The 24,942-nt window shown below is 41.9% G+C and overlaps 1 long non-coding RNA gene across 3 annotated transcripts; it reads right to left on the bottom strand.

Moving 5' to 3' along the window:
* Positions 1-18,598: 18,598 nt before the first annotated feature.
* On the bottom strand, positions 18,599-24,927 carry LOC310842537. 3 transcript variants are annotated; one of them, XR_014563164.1, is made up of 3 exons: positions 24,336-24,927; positions 21,052-21,870; positions 18,599-18,952 (listed from the first exon to the last, which is right to left on the bottom strand). It is a non-coding gene; the product is annotated as an uncharacterized lncRNA (long non-coding RNA). The 3 variants fall into 3 exon arrangements; XR_014563165.1 differs by lacking the exon at positions 18,599-18,952 and having other exon boundaries at positions 20,634-21,870; XR_014563166.1 differs by lacking the exon at positions 18,599-18,952 and having other exon boundaries at positions 20,634-21,870; positions 24,375-24,927.
* Between the last annotated feature and the right edge of the window lie 15 nt (positions 24,928-24,942).

Genomic DNA, 24,942 nt, shown 5'->3' with positions numbered 1-24,942 from the left:
GGCAGAGCATTATTGGAGAACTACTTGATGAAGAACATCCTGTAGTGCAGAATTATTGTTTCATACACATTTCCTAGATCTGTGTCCTCAAATACTGCAACAGAGGGCAACTTTTAAAAAGAAAAATGGGGGGGGAGAGAGAGAGAACCCTATAGAATTTTACTGCTAGAAGGCATAATTAGAAAACTGCCATTCTTCTTGTCCTCTGTTTAAATTGTTCATCTGAGTCAGAGCTTTGGAACTGAAGATTGAAATGGCTGGAAGCTGGTCTGTCACTAGCAATTCAAAGTCATGCATTACTGTGAATTTATTCTCCTGTGGTTTCGCGCATCTAGTGGCAGACCAAAACTGTAGAGACGCAGTCAGGACAATGAACAATAGTCCACAAAAGATTGCCAAGCAGATTCAGATGAAATGCAAATCCAAGCCTTATCTCATCCCTAAACCAACATGATACCATATGTTTTTCTCCATGGTCCCTTTCAGACCTAAGACTGGTGAAGGCACTGCTTTTTCTCATTTAACTGAAGATGGAATTAAAATTGTGTTTTTGGGTCCAGGACTAAATATATTGTTTTATTATTCATTACATTCATATACCACCCATCCAACCTAGTTCTCTGGTTGGTTTACACACACACAATAAAATATAAAAATACAGCTTGTATTAAAACAACAATAGCACCCTAAAGAACAATAGAAGATAAAATAACTCACAACAACAATAAACAGCCAAGCAAGCACCACAAAACAAAACTCTACTAAAATCAGCATAAAGCAGAGCACCTAAAACACAATTTACACAATTTAAAACCAACATAAAACCCAGCAAAGGCATAGTTGGTACAAAAAAGCTTAAGTACTGAAAATATTGTAATTAAGAGGCCTAAAAGAATAAGATCTTTAGCTGGTGCTGAATGCCTGATTGGATGCCAGATGAGCTCTTCTGAGAGCCTTTCATATGCAGGGTGCCACCACTAAAAAGAACCTCTCCCTAATAGCAGTAGTGGAGCTTCATGCTCCGGCACTGGGGGGTGGAGAGCAGGTGGGGCTGGCGCGCGTCCCAGGGGAGTGCCATGCCGCCCACAGGGGTGTGGTGCCCAGCACAGGTGGGGGGGCAGCCATGATGGCACCCCACCGGGATCGCGCTGCCAGGAGCAGTGCGCTCCCCCCGCACTCCCCTTCCTCTGCCAGTGCCGAATAGCCACCCAGCCAACTTCATTAGATGTGGAAAGTTGGAGAATGACCTCTGAAGAAGATCTCAAAATCTAGGGAGGTAAGTTAGGGAGAAGAAGAATCTCCTGGTAGCCTAGACCCAAGACATTCAGGGCTTTAAAGGTTAAAACCAGCACTTTGAACTGGACCATGGAGCAGTGATATAATATGATCCTATTTACCAAATATGGTGTGATTTTATTCAGCAGTGTATTTAAATTTAAGTTAGAGCTGAGCTGAAATGCCCCTCACCCTAACTTTGCAGCTTTCACTGTTACATTCCTCTACTATATATGACAGGGCTAGAGTCTTCAGTCATTGATGAAATACAAAAATATGTGCATTCAAATTTTCCTTTCGGTATTAAGCATTTGAGTCTTGAATACAGAAATACAACATTCAAAACTGCCTGAATTCCCTATGGCTTTGGTGAAGTATAACAAAGAGGAAGAGAAGTATGGAAAATGGAACACAAGAAACCTTTATCTTCCTCATCTCTCAAATACGGGGAGGGTACTTAATCACACATGGATTGTGCCCTTGCTTAATGCAAGCTTGTGGACTAGTTTGGTGTTGTCTTCCAATGTTTTGTGAAACATAATTAGCTCTTGAAGTGTGCAAACTTTTTTTAGTTGAGCAACTCCTAATTGTTTTTCATATCAGTAATGTATCCCCTAAAGGAAATTCATGGTACATTTAAGTGATTAGTGCAACTAATGAGGAATAGCTAAGGACCCCGTTAAATGATATTTTAATGCTTATTATATGGAGTGTAAAAATCTTCTAGGGAACATATTCAGTAAGTGACTGCCCCAACAGTTACAAATGCGTTTTTCAGCTTTGAACACTGGGATTCTATAAAACATCCTCCTCCGCAGAGCATACTAGATAATAAACTTAAAATATGTTGAAGGTCAAACACAACAGAGGAACCACGAAGTTATTAATGAGCAATGGAGGAGGGAGAACTGTGATTGTCAGTGATGCAGAATGAAGCTTTGTCTTTGTAATGTTCGCTTTTGCAAAGTTCTGTAAAATGATGTCTGAGAAGACTAAAGTGTGGAACAAACAACTAACTTTACTTAGTGCTACTGTAGAACTCTTATTACAAATAATATAAAAATGCTGATCTAGATTTCAGTTTGGCACTCCCCCAAAATCCTTTTCTCCACACACCCCTTAAACATTTTGGTTTGCAATCATTACATTATGTTACATTACATCACCCAACTTGGGAGAAAGGCAGGATATAAATACATTAGAAAAGAAGAAGATCACCTTCTAAAAGCAAATACACTTCTCTGTATCCAATAGAGTTTTTTTGTTTTCATTTTTTGGGGTAACTGATAGCTAGGCAATCACAATTCATAGACGTATGATTTGTAATAATAGTTTTTCTTTTTCAATTATTTTGAATAATTTCTATAAAAGGGAGGAGTAATAAATGGTTTTTTTAAAAAAAAAATCACTTTCCTATAAGTCTTCTTCTTTTTCTAATTCATTTACCAAAGATGTTACCCAGGATCCAGGGCTATCCTGCATTTCGATGCAGTTTCCCACAAGTCACCTTCACTCCAACTTGAGTACTTTTTCTTTATTCGAGTTGCATTGAAACCCTGGTTTCAGAAAGTTTTCCTTTTTGTCCAGATTTCTGAGGACAGAGAAACCAACCAGCAATTCTGTCAGGCGAAGACTTTGCCATCCAGTCTCCACCCACTGGGATGGACACACAGTAGAGGATTTCAGTACACATCACCTCGTGCTGAAATTGTATATCCACTGGCAATTTCAACTTGAAACACAGCAAGACAAAACAGCCTAGCTGCATTTAAAGCTGGTAATGCATAAGGTAAAGGACCTCTTTGACATTCAGTCAAAGGCGACTATGGGGTTGTGGTGCTCATCTTGCTACAGGCTGAGGTAGCCGGCATTTGTCCACAGACAGCTTTCTGGGTCATGTGGCCAGCATGACTAAACCGCTTCTGGCGCAACAGAACACCATGACAGAAACCAGAGCACATAGAAATGCCATTTACCTTCCTGTCACAGGGGTACCTATTTATCTACCTGCACTGGTCTGCTTTCGAACTGCTAGGTTGACAAGAGCTGGGACAGAGCAACGGGAGCTCACCCCAGAGCAAGGATTCGAACCACCGACCTTCTGATTGGCAAGCCCAAGAGGCTCAGTGGTTTAGACCACAGCGCCACCTGTGTCCCAATCCACATACATACACAATCCACATCACAATGAGTACAGAGATGGCCAAACATTGCCAGTGAACATAACCCCTCTCCTTTCAGAAGGCATATTCACATTCCTGTTGCACATCCCACCCCAAAGCAATTCCTTTTGCAAGCATTTGCTTCTGCCACTTAGATGTCTACACAAGTGCCTGTAACCAAGAGGAACTTTTCAGTGTAAAATTGTATATATTTGTGGATGTGGCTGCTTCATTTGTTGCTTTATTGAAGGTGAATGAAAAAGATACAATAAAAGTCAGAGGTGGATACACTTTAGAACCACTTATTTACTTATTCTGTTCTTTACTTATTCTAAAACGGCCACATGAATACCAGTCAAGGTACAGTAAATGTCCACACTATAAAGTCAGAGGCAGATAATTTTAGAGCCATTTCTTTTACTTTGCATCCATTCAGTTATTTCAGTAAGCAATGTACTTCTTAAAATGTCTCGTGAACTCATGGTAAATGCCCCCACATTAATGCAACTAAGAGAATCCATTAAGCTTTGCTTTGCTAGAAGGTCACCAAAGTAAGAAGAGTTGGGAACAGGGACTATATTCTCTTCTACTTACCCAGTGAGAAATATGTTGCTGGCAATCCGACATCCATTATGTTTGATTTTAAGCCAATTACCTGCTTTAATGCATGAACATCTGATGCAATGACTTTATACATGCAAGTCCTCTTGCCACAAACATTCTATTTAGCTGCTGTTGTTTTTTCCTCATCCTGATGACAGCAAGGGATGGGGCCTTCCAGATGTTGAACTACAATTGCCATAATCCCTGACCATTGGCCGTGCTGCTGGGGCTGATGTGCAATGAACAGCATCTCGATGGTGTAAGGCAGTGGTTCCCAATTAGGGGTCCAGCAACCCTTGGGGGTCCACAGAACACACCCAGGGGGGTCCACGGCCCCACCCCTAATTTTTTGCCATTTTTGCATGGTAATATCACAAATTTTATGGTCTGTTTTAGTGCTGTATGGTTTTTCAATATATCAGCCAAAATCAGTTTTGAAATCACACCGCAATAACAATATTGACCTGGCAATACACAGCAATACATCGCTCCTTGCACAAGGGAGAGCAGGGGAGCTGGTTTCAATGCACCGCTCTGGGCCACTACCGGTTGGGTCAGGAGAGACTGAGGCGGCCCCTGGGTCTAGTAACCCACTGACGTCCCCTAAGCTGCAGAGGCTGAGGTCTGAGAGAAGGAAAGACCTGAGTACTCGCAGGAGGAGCACTCACCTTCGGGTGAAACAGGGAGGTGAGTCGCTGGGGGGTCAGGACCAGCCACTACCCTGACAAAAATAAAAGGCTGTTGGACCCTGCCCCAGGTTGCGGGAGCAACTTTGCTGTATGCTAGATCCTGTCTGAGATCTTGTACCTGTCCTTGCCTGGTTTCCTGCGTCATGTCCTGCCTTGGCCCTGTCCGTCTGACTCCCAGCGGAATCTTTGGATTCTGGACCAGTCCTGGACCGCGTTTCACAGGTTACTCCCGGGCCCAGCACAATCATGATATATCAGAATATCACGATGTTTAGCACCTGATATATCACATTGTTAAAAACCAGATACTGCTCCACCGTAGTCTGTTTTTTAGTATACCTAAAATTATTTGCTTAGTAGGGCTACCCCATATTTTGTTCAAAAATTTGCTTTGCAGAGGTCATTACCATGGAGTTATCAAGGTTTTCAAAAAAGTCCATGGCTTGGCTTTTGAAAAATAAGGGGCTCCTCACTAATTAGCTAATTGGGAACCACTGGTCTAAGGCTCCTCATCCCTGCCATACAGATCTCTGCATCTTGGTTTCTTAGTGAGGAATTGAATACAGTGGACCCTCCGGATATGAATTAAATTTGTTCCAGGGGTCCGTCCGCAACCCGAAAAGTCCGTAGGCACACGCATGGCGCGATTGAGTGCTTCTGTGCATGCGCACGGGGTGAAACCCAGAAGTATACACTTCCAGGTTTGCCATGTTCGTAACCCGAAAGTTACGTATCCAGAGTGGTACGTTATTAAACGGGCAATGAAGTTCTTGCTATAGCTTGTTAGTTCTCATTGAGATGGCTTGTATAAGAGCTGGCCTACTTCAAACTGCAAGTGGGAGCTCACAGGACTGAATGCTCCTCTATACAGAGAGAGGGAGATCTGTACATAAAAAACTAGAATGATCTCCCTGCATTGATAAACAAACAGTTTTGGTCTATACTTCTACCTCACATTTAGTTTAGGAATTAATCCCTTGTTTATGTTACAACAAAAATGTCTTAGAATGCCGCTCATCCTGGCCACTACTGATTATCAAAGTCCTTTGCTTTCCTTATAAAATAGTTTTAACTTCCAGACAGCCTGGCATTACCATTAAAATAATGAAGTTTTACCTCCTAACCAGCTTACAAATTGTTTTGTGCCTCTTGTGACATCTCTAGAGCATACTACCCAAACTCAGCAATTTCTAGGATCATGCTCTTTGACAAGCCAAACAAGGGGCATTTTTAATAAGTTTGACATTTTCATCAAATTGTATGAATGTTTTTAGTACATTTAGTGTGTGGTTTTTATAGCTATGATTTCTTGACCTTTAGTGGATCATTTGCATTACCACTGAAGTTCTTCATCCTAACATTTCTGCAGCAAATTAGGCATGTCACTTTTCTAAAATAACGAGCACCACACTGAATGTATTATTGCAGCATTGCAGTTGAGAGTTAGCTGTACTTTTAATCAGCCAAAGTTGAGCATTGCTAACTGGAATAAATGAAATTCCACATTAAAGACTACTGTATTTTTTTAATTCAAATTTACCTGTTGGTAAAACCAGTGTGGTAGTGAGGGAGGGGGTTTGCCACAGGGGCAGTTGCCCCGGGCACAAAATTGTTAGGGGCGCAAAATTCAACACGTGTTGCTGCCTCAATACAGCTGCACGCTTCCATTGCTGGGCTCCATTGAAAACAACTTCTCCATGCAAACCAGGAAGTGATCTTTCTAGACAACGGAACAACTCTTATTATCTCTGTGGCTGCAATCTCCTGGGTGATGCAAACACTGTTAGGAAGTTGAATGCACATGCCTACTCCGTCTGTTTCTCTCCTTCCCACTCACCCCTCTGCACAGCGCCTGGCTCTGGCAACCCACACTATGCCACTGGGTAAAACAGCATTTGCGTGTCGAGGTCCCCAGGTCCACCCCAATAACTCACACATCACACAGAATTTTTTGTTTATTAAAATACAAATTTGTGAGTGGTTGCTTAGGCATTGGTTGCGACTATCTGCCCCCACCATGGGGGACAGACTGACATTCTGCACGATGCGAAAGTCAGAATAGGGGTATACACTTGGGGGTTACGCGGAGCAGGGAACCTGCCCTCACCCCAAATGCAACCAGGAGCTCATTGCTATGGCCCGAGCCCCCTTAACAGAGTGGACAAGCAATAGTTAGCCCCCAATTCCTTTAACAGAATCCCTTGCAGCAGCAGCATTAGAGGGGCAGGCACAGCCAATCCATGCCCCTCAACCAACCAAACCATAAACCAATGCCTAACCGCAACCTTACAAGTTGTGACGATTTGCTACGCAGTAGGCAAAAACCAAATGGCCCCAGCCAATCAGCCAGATGGACAAAATTCCTACCAGGCCCCCGCTCCAAAGCAGACGACCCCATGACAGGCACAGCAAGGTCAAAGGAACAACCCTATTCTAGGGAGAGAGGGACGGGCAATCCAATGCATGGGCGAAAAGAGGAAGCCCTAGCCTCGTGCAAGGAGTTTTAGTATTTCTGGCTGTCAATCAATAAATGGCAACATTAACTTCTTCCCAACAAGAAAAGCCCCAATCGCATCAGTGGCCAACGATCAGTTAGCCCGCCCCCAACTTTGGAGTGTCCTGGCGGCCCCCACCACAACATGTGCTCTCCATGAAGGAGAACACGCTTTTCAGCTATTGTGTTGGACAACTTTAGAGTTGGAAAAATTACTTCCAAATGTTAGATCAGAAGAATCTTTATTTGCATCAGCCACTAGCCAAAGCAATAAAATAAAGTAAAATGTACTGAAGATAGAAGTAAAAACTTAACTATATAAAATACATTTTGGAGGTTTACCTCAACAATCAAATAATAAATCTTATTCTAACTGTTCCCGCAAAAAACCTTGAAGATTTTGCTGTCACCTGATCATCTTGAACTGCTAGAATAAAGGACACAGTAGCAATGGTTGAGCGACTCGGCATGGACAGTAGTAGAAGAGTAATAACATCACTCCTCAAATCTTTATAAAGAGTGCAAGCCAGAAGCCCATGAGCCACTGACTCAATACTACCATCTCTACATGGACATAACAGTTTTTCCAGTGGAATTTTTTGACACCGACCCTCAAGTATAGCCGAAGGCAGTATATGCAACCTTGCGAAAGTGAAAGTGCAATTTGGAATTGTTAAATTTTGCAAACAGGGTGCCAAAGTGTCAAAATGACTAGGTGGGAAATAATCATACCATTGACAAATTTCCTTATTGTGGCCAAATTATTCTGTCGCTCGATATCATATAGGCGCTGTCTAATTAAATTATTTGCTTTACTGAAGCCCAGATGTTACTGTAAACAGGCTGTTGTGCTATCCCAAATGTATCACTGGTAGAAGTGTTTAATCTTGTTTTTCCCCAGGAAAAGGTCAATCCGGATTAAATTGGGGGAGGCTGGCATTTTGATGACAATGATGCTGTGTGGATCCTACAAAAAAAATCTGCATGCATGAGCAGCAATGATCCCACCATAAACAGCCACCTATAAGCACCAAAAAATAAACAAACTCCTCCTTGGAGATATCATCAGGGTAATTCAAGAATTCGTTTACCCACAAGGTATCTCATAATGGCCTCTCTTGCTATGACATCACAGGCCCCATTCTCACAACTTTACCCCACAGCAACAGAAGGAGAAAGCCATTTTGTGGTATTTACTGCTGATACTGTTTTCTTACTTGTAAGTATGAAACAAACTTTGCTTTTAGATGATCTCTGAGTGTCACTTGTTGTTGCAAGGTGTAAAAAGGACTCAGTTGCACAATGGACCTTTAGTGACAGAGGCCACTGCTTAGTTTTCTATCAATGTAGTGTTTTGTGTTGATGTAGTGCAGTCCCTGAAATCTGTTCACATAAGAGTCGGGTGGGGGGGGCAACATAGATATAGTCTTCAATGACCAATCATCCTTTTATTATTAAGGATTTTATTTACCCTTTGTGACAGGTGATTTTGTTGTTGTTATGCTTTGTTTTTACTTTTCTATTTCATGAAACTTATAATACATTTTCTACTGTTGAATAACTATGAGCTTTTTTGGACCTCTTGTGGCCATTCCTTTTTATACACCTTACATTCTTCTGCTTTAATATCTGCCTGTAGACATGTATTTTCAAGCCAATGTGGTTCCTTTATGCCCTTTTGGGCGGCTATTTCAATGAGATCCTCTCATTTTTCTGCTTTTAATCTGGAAACCATCTGAAAACCACCTTTTGAGGGCAAAAAGCTGGAGTACAAATTTCTTTAAATAAATATGCACCAGAGTCTACTTTTGATATTAAAATAAGGTTACCAGACATCCCGTTTCCCAGGGACAGTCCCCAGATTTACAAATCAGTCCCTTGACAAAGTCCATCTATTTAGTAGGAAGCTGAAAAGTGTCCCTGGATTCATTGAAAACAATCTGGTAACCTTATATTAAAATAGAGCCATAACTAAAAGGCATAAGCATCTCCCATAGGAATTTTGTTACAGTGCCTGGTGGTTACAGTGTATTTTCCCCCCTTAGCTTCGCCTGCGTCAACACAAACTGCAGAACTAAACCAACAGACTGCAAGTTTGAGTGATTTTTGTTCTCTGCAGCAGACCTGAATTTTAGGATTCTGTTGCTGCTTCTGTTTTACTGCTGTTCAATGAACTGTGTTTTTAGAAGTTTTCTAGTTACCTGTAAGCTGCACTTAGACGCTTTGACACCAGGTGATGGGCAATAATAATAATCACTGAAGAATCATAGTAGCTTTTAATGCTTTCTCATCTTTTTTAAAAAAGAAGATATAACAGATACCAATATAACGTACCATAAGCAATGCTAGACTACAGCTATTTCCCCTAACGTCCAGTTTTCTATTATCAGCGAAGTTTGGAGTTATTTTTTAAAGGAGGAGCACTCAGACAAAAAAATTCCTTTATCTTTTGTCAAAAACAGTCCAATCCAGGAACAGTTTTACCCCCTTATCAGCTGCTTGCATAAACTGACTCTTAGAACAATTTTATGGATCAGGAAGCCTTAAAAGTCATCTTTATTAGGCTCTGATCAGTGGCTGAGAAAAGCAGCCTGCATTTTTAGCAGGCAAATTTGTGAGGTATGGTAAAACCAGGCATTTCCTGCAGAATACCTGCTCAGGTATAATATTCCTACTGGCAATGAACAGCTACCATCACAAAAGTCACATGAAAATGAGATCAGTCGCAACTGTCCTCTAAAACCTAAAGTTTTAGAGATTTTAGGATGTGCAAGTTTCCCATGCAAGTTGGTTCCGCTCCATATGCTACATGCAACCATTTGTTTTTAGGATATTGTGTCCTGAAGAGTCAAAGTATTTTCAGTACAGGTCAATTCTCACTCAATTATGGATTTTACACTCCCATTGGTACTAGAAGGTGCAGAGATTGCCTGGAGCGATACCATTCAGGATATGGGAGGGGAAGAAACTCTGTATTGTTTTGCTCTTCGAAAACTGTCTTGATCAGCAACTGTGCAGGTGCTTTATGACCCGACCTGTTTCTGCAGCCTGTTTGGGAGAAGGAAGAAAAAACCAGGAAGGAAAGTGTTAAACACATACAGAGGGCATGGAAAACTGTTTAAAAAAAAGTTAAGAATGCAGAGTCTTCAGAAAGTAAATTTTACACATGCAGCATCACACAACCAATGCCAGCTTCAGATTATGAAGCGCTCTGGGTAAGATGCCCTAGGGTGACCCTCCACACGAGCCACCAACTCTAGGGATGGGGAATAAATTTAGTGTGCGTTGACTTTTAATGAGAACTTACCTTACTTGCAGTTCCTAAAACCATATCGGACAAAAAAAAGACATCTATTCTTCTGATTTGCTCTTCTCTGGATTTTGCCCTGAGGCTCCTTGACCAAAAAATGTGGGCCAAATGTGTATATTGTGCAAAAGTGAGCATTAAAATGTATGCGTGTGTAAAAATAACACAGAAATGTATTGTCAAGGGGGGGGGATTGCTATGCCTTGACTGCAGAGGGGCCCCTGTAACATCAGTGTCCTGGGTACAGTAAGCCTTGAGAACTACATTTCCCAGGGCTCCTTGGGCCCAGGACATTTCTGTTACTGCATTCTTGTTACCCCAAAGGAGGGAGGGAGGGAGAGGATGGTGGGCAGTGAATTTATTGTCAGTGCTTGCAGTCTGCTAAGTTTGGATTTGGAAGAAGGGTAAAGTGATGAAGAGCTTAGTCATCTAATTCACTTGCTTTTTGCAGTATTTCTAATTTGTAAAATAAGATACTGTTGTGCTAATGACCTTACTGTTAAGTTGTAGGTGAACATATCAGACAACACAGCGATTCTTCAAACAGCTTTTGTTTATTCACAGGCCAGAACAGAACTGAACAGAAATGTTCAGCCAACCTGCTTATATAGAGCTCCACTAGAATGCAACAGTAACCATTTTCTGTAACTATCCAATCACTGAACGTCACTTTCGATCCCTTATTTGCATATGTGGACCTGAGTGAAAACTACAGTATCTCCCTGCTGGCCCAGGGTGAGAACTTCAGTACATAACACTTACAATGTAATTTCTCTGTAAGATTAGACTTTGTGACGGGAGACTGAGAGATGTACAATGTTATCTGCCTTTGAAAAGGCACTGGAAGTGAATCTGAAATGAACAAGCCGGGACTGAGATTTTATAACGGCTGCCTAAATGATTTAATGGATCAGCATTTTAAATTTGAAGATGTGCATATGTGTCTTATGTCACAAAGCATCTCAGACTTCTTCTTTTTTAAGAACCCCCTGGGTGTATAAGTGGGCAAACACCACTAGAATTAATATATGCTTCTTTTAGCAGTTATGATCTTACATATCCAGACAACAAGAACAGCTATTGACTTGTGCCAACAATATGACTATCTAGCCACAAGGTGGCATCAGATTATCACAACACGTTTTTAGCAACTTGGAAGGCATGCGGGTTTGTTACAAAAGACTAGTAATCAGTCATCAATATTGAAATAAAACAAAGCTGGCCTTGTTGAAATTAGGCCACATTTCTTTTTAACTGCTACAATAATAAAAAATAAAAAATTAAATTACACTGTCGGAACATTCTGCTATTGTATTTTTGAGGATTTTCAAGCTTGCTGATAATTAAAAGCAGTGTACAATAATGCTCTTATCTATTCCTGTGTCCAATTCTTATCCATGGCACAGATCCTCAAAAGCTATATTCTACATATCTGTCTCATGGGGCTCAGAAAATATGTTGTTCCTATCTGTATATCATTAAAATAAATTAGCAAGATTTATATCCTATGTTTGCATTACAAGCTGCTGGTGCAAGATAAATATATTTGAATCTTGGGAGGGAACTAGGCCTTTCCTCCTAGCAGGCTTGGGAGCCCCAGGGGGGGCTGTACCCACCCACCCCAATGTTTTTCAAACAAATAATTAAATCAGGAAAACCTTCATTTTTTCCTTCTTAAAAGCCCCTTTCTCTTTCTCAGAGGCCACACAAGCCCCCAGGCACAAAGGTAAACTGGGGACCGGGCTTTGTTTGCCCACCCTATTTAAGTCAATCAAAACCATGCATCCTTAATGTTGCTCTTTCAAGTCTGAAAACCTCAATTTCTCCCTAGGAAGCTTGCAGGGGAAAGGATAAAGGATTTGCTTTTTATTTCAGGTTTTTTTTACCACAAGGCACAGGACAAGGGCCACAGATTTGCTTTGAGGTTTCCTTAAAGATTCCTTTTAAAATATTTTCTTCTATGCTAGTCCTACTCAGAGTAAACCCATTGACAATGATGAACCTAAGTCAGTAACGTCTTTTAAGTTCAATGGGTTTACAAACTGAGCAGGACTAGCATAGAATACCACCCACCTAGGCCAAAAGATGTGTATATTGGCAATGATAGGGAGACTTCTGGAGATTTTTGTTGAAATGCAAGGGTTGCTTAGAAAGACAGGGAGATTTATTAAGCCATTTTCTGTTGTTAGTCTCCCCAACTTCAGCATAATCAGAAGTAGACTGCTTCTAAATCTGGAGTTTCACAGTTAATGTTAAGTAGTGGGTGAACACATCAGACGACACAGCGATTCTTCCAAAGCAGCTCTTTATTTGTAAGCTGAAACAGAACTGAACTGAAGGGCTCAGTCAGCCTGCTTATATAGAGCTCCAGTACCTTGTTACTGTAACAACTTTCTAAAACTATCCAATCAGTGAACATCACTTTCGATCCTTCATTTGCATAACTATCTACAGTATCCCCCTGCTGGCCCAGGGTGAGAACTTCAGTACATAACAGTTAAGCTTGTGATCTGTGATATTTACTATTGCCCTATGTTACATAGCTAGCAATATATTCTTATTAATTACAGGTGATTATTATGTAGAACTTACCTCTGATTAACTCATGGGTTCTACATTGCTGTTGTTGGCGCCTGTCTGTCTTGGGAGACAATACTGTGTGATTGTTGCTAGCTATTCCCATGTACTAAATAGGCATTCCAGCAGATTGGCACAATAATAGAAAATTAAATTAAAAATTATTTAAATGCACAGGATGCCTGTTAAACTCGCGTTGAAAACATTGCTGTAGTTACTATGGGAAATAAAACTGGCAACCACCAGGAATGCTTTTAAGGGACATTCTTTTGTTATTGTTGCTTTTATTCCTGCCACGCCCCATCCCCATGTTAGCCTGACAAGATTGGCATGGCAACTTGTGGAGAAACCAGTCCATTCCAATGTTCATTCACACAGTCATCAGCTATTATCCATTCTGCTGCAATTGCTTTATTTTGCACGAACCTTCCTTCCATTTCATGATCAGGTGATATATGTTTGTTTGTTTTTACATAGCTCATAGCACATGACACCCAGGTATATCTCAGCCATCAACAGATGGTTGGCTGGCATCCATCTGTCTCGGGAGACAATGGAGGAGTGCGCCTTTGTGGGGGAAGTCAAACTGTTGGAAGGTTGCAGCACCTGCTGTGGCTGTAGAGATTGATACAGGAGAGACATGTTTTGTTGCAGCTGGAGCAGATGCAGGCGTCTTGTTGTGCTGCTGCAGATGCACCATGGCAGTTCTTTTCTCTGCACTCCTCCCAGCGGTCATTCCTCCTCTGGTCACCGCTGCAGATGCATGATTGTCTGCAAGAGATTCCCCCCCCCCCCCGGTTGAAGCTGATGTTTTTAGAATGTTGAACTATTTTGATTGTTGTTAGCCGCCCTGAGCCCAGCTTCGGCTGGGGAGGGCGGGATATAAATAAAATTTTATTTTTATTATTATTATTATTATTATTATTATTATTATTATTATGCCAGCCTTCATGTCACATTGGAAACATCTTTGTAACGCAGAGTTGATGTCTTGTCAAAAGCAAGTGGGGTTCCTTATCTGGGATTCAGAAGCAGTACAAGACACAGGTGGTAAAGAAGCCTTAAGATTTAAACAGCAGGCAGATTACACAGGAAAATATACCATACCAAGCAAGCAACGCCTCCATTCACAACAACAACAATTTATTATTTATAACACACCCATCTGGCTGGGTTTCCACATAGAATATTAAAAACACAATAAAACATCAAACATTAAAAACTTCCCTAAACAGGGCTGCCTTCAGATGTCTTCTGAAAGTCAGATACAGTGGTACCTCAAGTTACAAACGCTTCAGGTTACAAACTCCCCTACCTGGAAGAGTTATCTCGAGTTGAGAACTTTGCCCCAGGATGAGAACGGAAATTGTGTGCCGGCGCCGCAGCAGCAGCAAGAGGCCCCATTAGCGAAAGCACGCCTCTATTTAAGAACAGTTTCAGGTTAAGAACGGATCTCCGGAACAAATTAAGCTCGTAACTAGACTACTGTCGTTGTTTATTTTCTTGACATCTGATGGGAGGGCGTTCCACAGGGTGGGCGCCACTACTAAGAAAGCCCTCTGCCTGGTTCCCCGTAACCTCACTTGTCGCAGTGAGGAAACCACCAGAAGGTCCTTGAAGCTGGACCTCAGTGTCTGGGCTGAACGATGAGAGTGAAGACGCTCATTCAGGTATACTGCTGAGAGCCGCAAAGAGATAGCAGTGGATAGAACCCCACTGTAGCCACTGGGTCTGTAGGTCTGCTGACGCTCAGCCCCCAGGTTCTCCAAAGTTTGTTTGCCTGTCTCATGATGACTTAGCTGAATTCTCCACACGTGGTGTGGGCCACATGATCTGGGCTACAGCTGCAAAGAATAACTCTAACGCCCATGGGATTCTCCCAATGTAGCTGCTATCTCTTGCAGATATTAAGGCTAGGATCCTCCCAATTTCTAGAGCTGCATGCTATCTCTTGCAGGCATTTCAGGTGGCAAGTGGACAAGGTAACTAATTTAGCAAAATAAGGCTAACGACTGCCTAGGAGAGCAGTGAAGTCCTCATATGGGTGGCATGAAGGACCATTCATAGCAGGTCACTAGAAAGGTAAAGGTACCCCTGCCCGTACGGGCCAGTCGTGTCCGACTCTAGGGTTGTGTGCCTATCTCACTTAAGAGGCCGGGGGCCAGCGCTGTCCAGAGACACTTCCGGGTCACGTGGCCAGCGTGACGAAGCTGCTCTGGCGAGCCGGCACCAGCGCAGCACATGGAAATGCCGTTTACCTTCCCGCTATAAAGCAGTACCTATTTATCTACTTGCACTTAGGGGTGCTTTAGAACTGCTAGGTGGGCAGGATCTGGGACCGAAAGACAGGAGCTCACCCCGCCACGGGGATTCGAACCGCCGATCATGCGATCAGCAAGCCCTAGGCGCTGAGGTTTTACCCACAGCGCCACCCGCGTCCCGTGCAGGTCACTATAACTTGATGTAAAATATATCTTCCTGTGTGTTTCCCATACAGCTGTATGCCAATGGGCCTAGCATGTTCCCTTTCAAAGTTAATACATTTACAGTGGGATGATGCTCTTAAGTCTTTTGCAGCAAAGACAATGGCATCTCAAATACAAAGTTAATGAAGCAGCTAATGACCCATCACAAAGTCATTTATGGCTGAAATTCTAAGCACCTAGGTAGGCACCTATCTCAGGAGACAGTTCAGCAACGTTCCTTTGCATGCCCATTGAATTCAATGGGTCTTACTAATGTGGAATTAGAATTTCATCGCATTTTGCCAGCTTGATTTCACAGTTCACTACAGTTCAAGCTTGTTATCCCATCTTCTCTCCATTCCTCCGGCATCAGGGAGGAACAGTTTATCACCCTGTTGATATCTTGCTCCTTGTGTCCTGAATTGTATGATTTACTTCTGCCGCTTAACCATATAAGTCCATGTTTTCATTGTACTGTAGTGTTTTAATTCATTAATGTGTACTTTATTCAGAACATAGCTGGGTGCTGAAACAAACCGCTCAAGCTAATGTCCATGTGAAAAGAATAATAAACTATGCATGCATGCCTTTAGTTTTTAAAATCCACAGCAGGAAGCCAATTAAGGCTGCAGTTAAAGCAGATTACACCCTACATACCTAGAAGTAAGCTGCATTGAATTCAGTAGGATTTGCTTTGGAGTGTAGTGGGAGTGCAGCTTTAGCATTTATAGTCTGCCCCAGCAACAACCAATCTACAAAACAAACAACCTGCATGTCAACCAACACTTCCGGAAAAAAGAATAAAGCACCTTTCAGGACAGCAGCAACTGTACTTCCATGAATATGTAAATAGCACACATTACAAAGCAATGGATGTATGTATAATGGGCATATGTTTTTTTAAAAAAACCATTTTGTTGTAGAGAACTAAGATAAATATAATTCATAGCAGGAGCAGAATGGGCAGAAGGAAATCTGCCTGATAGCCCGTTTTCTGACGTTCTCTGACATTCTTACCACAAACCCAGCATGGGATTTTTTCTTTTCTCAGCAAAGAAATGTTAATTAATATGTAAGTAGCGCTCAGAGCTCTAAATTAAAGTAGGATTCTGAAAGACATTATTGCAAGATACTCATGGTTTTAATTTGTATGCCTCAAGAAAACAAGGGCCATATGAAAGCATAAATTATCTTTCAGAAAACCCTCCACCTACAGATTAAAAAGGGGTATCTCAACAGAGGGAAACGCGTTTTATGTGATCTGTGTGCCTATATGTAGATCAAAAGGTTCTGTTTGTCATGCTACAGTCAACGATAAAGTCAACAGTCCAGGTCCAAGATACGCTGTCAAACTGAGCACCTGCCAGCACAAGACATCTGTCGCTGCATTAAAAAATCATTTTCTCCTACAGCGGAGATTTAAGCCAATCATCCTATGAATATTTTTCTGTGCCCGGCCAGATTTGTGCAACGCTAATGGCAGCTGGCTGCACACAGAGATGAAAAACAGCTTCATCTGGCACGGTTTGTCAGGATGTTTTATAACAGGTGAACAGATGGTGGGAAGTTGAGAGGTAAAGATAACAATATTCTCGGAGTTCTGGCTACCAGTTTCATTCTCATATACATATTTTATGCTGGCGGGAGCGTGCAACGTGAGAGAGCTAACAACAAAGTACTTATGACGTATGTCGCTACCCTTTGTGTCTAAGGTTGCTGTTGATAAAAAAAGACCCCTCACACATCTTCACACTGGCCATAGGAGGGCTTCTAGTTTAGAAAGGTATCCAATTCAAGGGCTTGATTCTAGAAGGTGTGCCTGTCATTTCCTTTGCCCTATGCTACTGGCAAATGTGATGAGCCACATGGTGGCTTTTTACATTGAACTGTCCTAGTCAGGTAACATGGAGCAATCCCCTTTCTAAATCTAAAGCATCGCCTTGGGCTCAAGTCATAACAGACAGAAAAACCAACACACACTTTTGTGACAGAGAGAAGAAAAGCATTTTTCCTGTTTCCAGTCTAGCGTGTCAAATGGTCCAAAAAAAATCATCATCATCATCATGTTGCACCTCTTGCTTTATTTGCCTGCATGATACTAATTTAATTGCCATTATTGTAGATTTTGGGTTTCACCTTATTTTATGTGTAGGCTTTGTTGTTGTTGTTGGCATGCATCTGTCTTGAGATGCAATGGAGTCTGCCCCCAGAGGTGAAGTCAAACCACAGCGTTTGCAGCTCCAGAATGACCTCCCTGGAGCGTAAGTCTGGGCTGTGTGTATGGAGGTCCTGGGTTTTTATTACTCGAGACATTTATGTTTCTTATTACTTTTTAGCTTTTGTAAAAGTTACAGATATAAAGGTGTGAAAGCACAGATAAATGCTTCAGATATCTGATAAGGGAATGGAGGAGAAATTGCATTATGATTCTTTGTAAGTGTTAAAGGAGGGACCCCCGTTTTGTAAGCAACTGCAACCCAAGTTGTCTTAGCAGCCAACAAACAGAGTGCTTCGCCAATACACTTTCAAATTCAAAGCTCTGGCAACATCAGCTGAAAAGGCCTTGTCCTGGCTCCCAATCAACCAAGCCTCTTGTAGCAATGGGATGTAAAACAAGGCATCTGAGATGCTTCCACTGTGTTTGGGCACTGGCAGGAATGCGAGAGAAGGTAGGGCTTCAAACAGCCTAGTCCCAAACCACTGGGTGAAATCCAATGGTGCCCATCCAGTAACAGAATAGACACAATCGGAAGAATGAATTTCCCCTCCTGTATACCTTCAAAATGTGCTTCAGAGGGTTACGGCACCCTCTGGAGAGGATTCGAAGGGCATAAAAAATGCAGGGGGAGGAGGGAAGGGAAGGAAGGAGACGCCTGCTGATGTGAAGGTGGATGTTTCTCACAGAAATGCTAATACAGTGGTAGCTCGGGTTAAGAACTTAATTCATTCTAGAGGTCCATTCTTAACCTGAAACTGTTCTTAACCTGAGGTACTACTTTAGCTAATGGGGCCTCCCGCTGCTGCTGCATTGCCACCGCACGATTTCTGTTCTCATCCAGAAGCAAAGTTCTTAACCCGAGGTACTATTTCTGGGTTAGCGGAGTCTGTAACCTGAAGCGTCTGTAACCCGAGGTACCACTGTATATTTGAGTAAATTTGAATTTACCACATGATATAGGTAACCATTTCAAGGAATGCTAAGCTAAGACCTGATCTGTTTACACATAACAAAGACACAAAAAACAATCTTCTGGGCCTTGGTTGCTGTTTTTCTCTACTGCTTAATGGTGATCTGCTAAAAGGTGCATTCTAATGACATTCTTATTTTGCACAAATGGCTGGTTGTTCTTGCTTCCACGGGACTGCGATGCTTCCAGACGCTGCCAAAATAAATCAAAATCATTCATTCATGAATCTGTAATAAGGGTCTTAAGTTCAGCTCAGAAAGCTGCCGGAGAGGAAAGGAGGTCCTCACCAAAGGACAAACCCCTGTTAATATCCTGCTCCACAGCTCTGACACACTCGCCTCACATGTCTCTCTCCCTGGCTCCATTCCACTAATAATGAGCTGGTCAAGGTCTAGTGACACAGGGAAGATTCATGCTGTTGAAGAGGCAATATCGTTTCCTTAATGGGGCTTGCTAGACTACATCATAGATACAAATGAAATAAAAGCCCTGGACTTGGCAAGGGGCGTGTGGGAAAATGGGAGGAACTGCTTAGTACGCTTCAGTCCTTTAAAATCTCCTAATGGCAAGGAAGTCTATATGCATTACGTCTCATCAAGGTTAATTTTTTTACTCTCAGCAAAGATGCAGATCACTTTTAGTATGTTGCTTGCCTATACAAAAGAGAATAGGAATTTGTCATACTATGACAGGGGGTTGTATAATTAAATCATGGGTAGGCAAACTAAGGCCTGGGGGCCGGATCCGGCCCAATCGCCTTCTCAATCTGGCCCGTGGACGGTCCAGGAATCAGGGTGTTTTTACATGAGCAGAATGTGTGCTTTTAATTAAAATGCATCTCTGGGTTATTTTGTGGGGCATAGGTATTCGTTCATTCACACACACACACACCCCATATAGTCCGGCCCCCCACAAGGTCTGAGGGACAGTGGACCGGCCCCCTGCTGAAAAAGTTTGCTGACTCCTGCATTAGATGATAATCAGGGTCCATTCCAAATGTAAAATTATATGGTTCTATGATTCTATTATTCTTGTGTGGTGTTATAATAACTCAGGCCCGACACGACTTGGATCTGTTTGGCTTGGTAGTTTCCGTCTTCATAAAAAGGACACGGGTCACATGTCAGAAGCAAACACAAAGTCATATCACATGACTTTACCAAATCCAGACCAGCAATCTGCTTGCAGAAGTGACCAACTAAAGCTGTGATCATATGGTACCTGGGAGGATGGTTTAGATCTGCCTCTCAAAGGCAGAGAGAAGGGAAATTGGGAGGAGAAATTGTGGGTGGCTTTTAAAATGTACTTTCACTTGTCTGTCCCTAATCCACCAATCAGTTTCACTGGGTGACTACATCGTAACCATCCTCTGGTTTCCACACTTTGTGAATTGGCGTGGATCATTTCGTAATTAAAATGGCATCATCCACACACAAGAGGCAGGTATCACTGTGTCAGAGAAACCCCAAGATGGCAGTACAAAACATGCTACATGGGGGCAAAAAACATAAGGGAAAGAACCCCCCCCCCCAAAAAAAACCCATCCTAATAGGAACTGAGCATTCTCAATGGCCACAAAATGCTGACCAACTATTGATGAGGGAAAAGAAAAACTAGGAAAGGGAAAAGGAATTCAGCATTTCGGAAAAGGACATGGCTGAAATTCTGACAAAGGATACGGCAATGTTTTGTTGCAGGATCTACTTGTTCCCGATGAAAAACAAAAGTACAAAACACATTTTTTTAAAGCAACCAAACACCCCAGCAACGACATAATGCTATTAGAAATGTCAGAGCTGGCAGCAGAATAATAGTCAAGCTGCCAGGTGTTCTGTTATTAATTGCTACTCTTACATATTAGACAACAGCCACATTTTTGTGCCAGCCTAATGCATGTAATTTCATTTTTAAACTACTGTATTAACATAAGGCAACCCTTTCAGAACAAGCCATTTTGACCTTAATGTTTGTGTTCCCTTTCAGTGCCATTTCTGCTTGCATCGCAGCAGGTTCAGTTTTGCACAGCAGAAATTCCACGTCTCTTTTTCTACCCTCAAAAGTGAAGCACACGTTTAGTGCTGCACCTGTTACATTATGACAAAAGACGATGAGAACTAGCTCTTAGTTTGCATTTTAATCTTTAGTGCGTCATCTGTAGACTGCTGGTCAATCTATCCACAAGGCAGAAGTCAAAATTTGAGAAAGGAGATCATTTGACTGCATGCGGATGGCTTTTAGTTGTTGCAGTTTGTTAATGTAACGAGGCACATCTTTGCATCTGCATTACTTACCTGAAATCAGTATTATATGCCCCTTAGTTCTGTTCTCCCGGTTCCTAAGGAAGCTTTCATAGAACTCTCTCTTTAACCAGGAGTGGCTTCCTTCAAAACCACACAGAAAGATTCCAATCAGCACTCCGTTTTCTGAAAGCTACTAGGCAACACGATCAGGTCTGATCAGTTCATGACATTTTAACAGCACCAATTACAAAACAGAGCAGTTATTTAAGTTGTTGAAATGGGACTGAAGGGAGCACAAAGATGATTCTTGATAAAGCCGTCCTTGTTATAATTTTAGATCAGCATGTCTCCATTGTCGTTGCTCAAACACTTTTTGTGCATATAAGGGTGGTGGTGTGTCCACACGGGACAATACTGAAATGCAGGAACAGAAAATGTAGACAGACCGATTTTCTGTCTACCTTGGAGGTGTAGAATAGATTGAATTTTAGATTATTTCCACCTAAATGGGACATTCAATGGAATATTTCCATGTGTGCATGAGTAGCAGGAGTGGCGGAATTGCAGGTTCAGGGTCTTTGATTTTCTTAACAATTGATGAATTTGGGCAATTGCATCTGTGCATCAATACCCACCCACAATAAAGTTGATGTAGTGTGCTGAAGGGGTATGGGGTTGTGAGCCAGGGTTGTGAAGTAGCCAAGGCTCTGAGACAAAATTAGGTAAAGTGTCTGGCAGGAGGAAGCACAAATTTACCTTGGCAGTAAGACTTCTTGACAGGGGAAGAGGTGGGTGAGCAACAACCAGAAACAGCAATAATCTGAGACTTTGACACAGGTCAAAAGAAGTACGAGATTCTTCAAAGGAAATCTGGAAGTGGAGCACAAACAGAGGCAGGTTACAGATTATGCTAGGCACTCTGCCTTCTTTTCTCATAAACAGCATGTTAAAATTACTAGTCATACCCAAAGATTATGCCGTCCCCTGCAAAATGCAAACGAAAAGCTATTAGAGCTAGAATTTGAATGGCAAACAAAGGGCAAGGTGCCTCGTTACTTGTAGAATAAACAATATTCAAATGCAAGTGTGAATGTACAGTGTATCTGCAGAACCAAGAACATGGAGTAGTGGTATTCATAATTTGAATTGGCTGGCCCTTCGTGGTTTGCAAGAATAGGTGCTTAAAACTTTGGGCATTTCTTATTTGATCTGTTTTCTCCCCTCCCCCTTTTAATTGAGCACAATCAGTTCTGACCACTATTGACTTGGTATGTGTTCTAATCAATGTTCATTAAATCTGCTTGTTAACAGGAAGGTGCGCTGTGCACTTCAATCACTGTCCTCCAACTATCTCTGAGTCCTAAAGTAGCAGCGAATGGGTCAATAATCCCTGGCCCTGGGTGGGGTGTCAAGAAATGCATATTCAGCTGATCACTGTGCTTTGCAGGAGGGCGTCCTACAGATACCATCTTATCAGGATGTCTGTTCCGAACTGTGCCAGAATCAGGCCTTTGATCTATCCGACAGGCACCATCTCTATTGTCTTTTTAGCACCTGCTAAAGACTATTCTCTTTCAACAAGCCTTCTAAGTGGAAATTTTTATCCCAATTGCTCTCTTTATTAGATTTGAAATTGTTTTTATATATGCAATTGTTTTTATATGCAACTTTTTCCATAAATGCAGTTGGTAGGTATATATATACATATATACATATATATGTGTGTGTGTGTGTGTGCGCGCGCGCGTGTGTGTGTGTATATATATATATATTTACACGGGAAGACACCCGAGGACACCAAAACCTGCATTCCTGTACCCGTGAAAATCTACGAAAGCATATATATATATATATATATATATATATATATATATAGTATTGTAAAGTCACTTTGAGATCAAGATGCATCCTGGGAAGCAGTTCATATATGAAACTAATAATAGTAGGTCAGAAACAACTATCAGAACAATTATATACACATCTACTCAGAAGTAAGCTCAGTTATGCTTATTCCTAGATAAGGATATACGGGACTGCAGTCTCAATGGCTGGGTTCTTCACTCTGATTATTTTCCTCTAAAACCTCGCAGTGCACTCAAAACACTCCCTACTAACAGTCTACATAGATAGGTGACAGAAAGGGTATTTCTTCGTAATTACCGTAAATGTCTTAAGTCTAATTTCTATTTACCAGTGAACAATTAAAATGTAACTGTGGAAGCTTTATTGAAAATACTTCTAACACACTACTGCATGTTGATTAAGGACTGGGGGGGGGGGGGACTGCATGCATTCATAAATGAGATTAAATAAGATCCTAAAAAGCACTAGAGATTTTGATTCTTATCTTCCTAAAATTATCTTGTAAATGACTATAAATATCGGGAGATGAGTAATGTGATTAGGAAAACTGTACAAAATGAGGATGTTAAGCTTTATGGAGTATAAATTAACTAATATGTGTCTAATGTTCAAGACACCCTTGAGGATCAGATAAATAATTTCAAAAGAAATCTTGATTTTAATGTTGAAATTACTACACTGGAGCTAATTCCTTCAACCCTGATGGGAATCAAACTGAGAATGACTTCTCCTCCCTTCTCAAATCGCTCTGGTAGTAGAAATATGATTCTCCATCCAATCCAGTTCCCAGAGCTGGCCCAAGACAGGTTGGCACCTGAGGCAAACCACAAAATCTACATCAGGAACAAGGGGAGACTAAAGATCTACATTGGGAACAACAGGGGAATAAAGATCTACATTGAGAACAAGGAAGCCAGCAATCCCTCCTACTCCTCAATAGACTGTTGAAGAGATGGCATTAGGGGTGCTGCTGGAGAGGCAGATCCTGCACCACTGTGGCAGTGGCAGTGGCAGTGACAGCAGGCAATGCATTCCTTGGAGGCTGGATCTGCTATCCCTGTGGATTCTGCCTCCGGAGGCAGTTGCCTCACCTTGCCCTATGTGTGGGCTGGCCCTGCCAGTACTCTTTTCCAAATGCTTGCATTTTTTACAGTTTAGATCAGTAGTGACCAAATGTTCCCTGCCATGGACCACTTGAAAATTGCTGAGGGATTTGTTTGAACAACTTAATTATTTTTCTGCCTGTTGTAGCAATTGTAATGCGCTGTGCTAAATTCGATGTGATGAGCCTGAATAAAGCCTGTGGACCACTGGTGGTCTGCAGAACAGTTTGGGAACCCCTGACTGGATTTATATCCTACCACATCTCCAGAGCTCATGGCGGCTGACAATATATATTTTAACACACAACACAAAGATAAATGGTTCTGCAGCACAATGCATTTCCCATGGCACCCCTCCTCTGTCCATACCATGTGCAGAAGCCAAGTGGACTAGCACTTGAATTTTACTTCAGCAGTGTTGATGGGATGGTGTTCAATCTTCCACTGCATCTGAGGGCAACAGGGCTGTGTATGATAGCCAGGACAGACAGTGAAACATATGCAGCTGGGAGATAGCCAAAGGGCTGCCCTTGCTGCTCTGCACCACCAGTGTCTGCTGCCCAAAGTGGTCGCTTCCCTTTACCTAATATTAGAGACAACCCTGATTTTAACATTTCCTTTGGGCAATTTGAATCCCCTTTTTGGCAGCTATTTTAGAGTTGCAGTTCCTTCCATCTCAGGCTTCTTCTTTTTCTCTCATTTCCTAAACATGGAATACCCTGTGGCATGTAGTTCCAGCAACACAGATGAAATGCTGGTTATGCACAGCGGCAGTGGAAGGTGATCACGCTTAGAGGAGAATCACAATCAACTTAAATTCCATTGATTTCAATGGGTCAACTCTAAACATGACTAAGTCTGGATTCAACTCACAGTGGGTCCCGATATATAAACTCTTAAGCACAATCCTGTTCCATTCACAATCTTCCTGACAAAGGATTGGATGCAATTTGGCTTAAAATCAGCACATTTTGGC

The sequence above is a fragment of the Podarcis gaigeae genome (genome assembly GCF_964106915.1).
Source record: "Podarcis gaigeae genome assembly, chromosome: 4".
In the NCBI taxonomy this organism is placed as follows: Eukaryota; Metazoa; Chordata; class Lepidosauria; order Squamata; family Lacertidae; genus Podarcis; species Podarcis gaigeae.
Note: the sequence above shows the minus strand (reverse complement) of the source record. Positions and strands in the feature narration are given on the sequence as shown.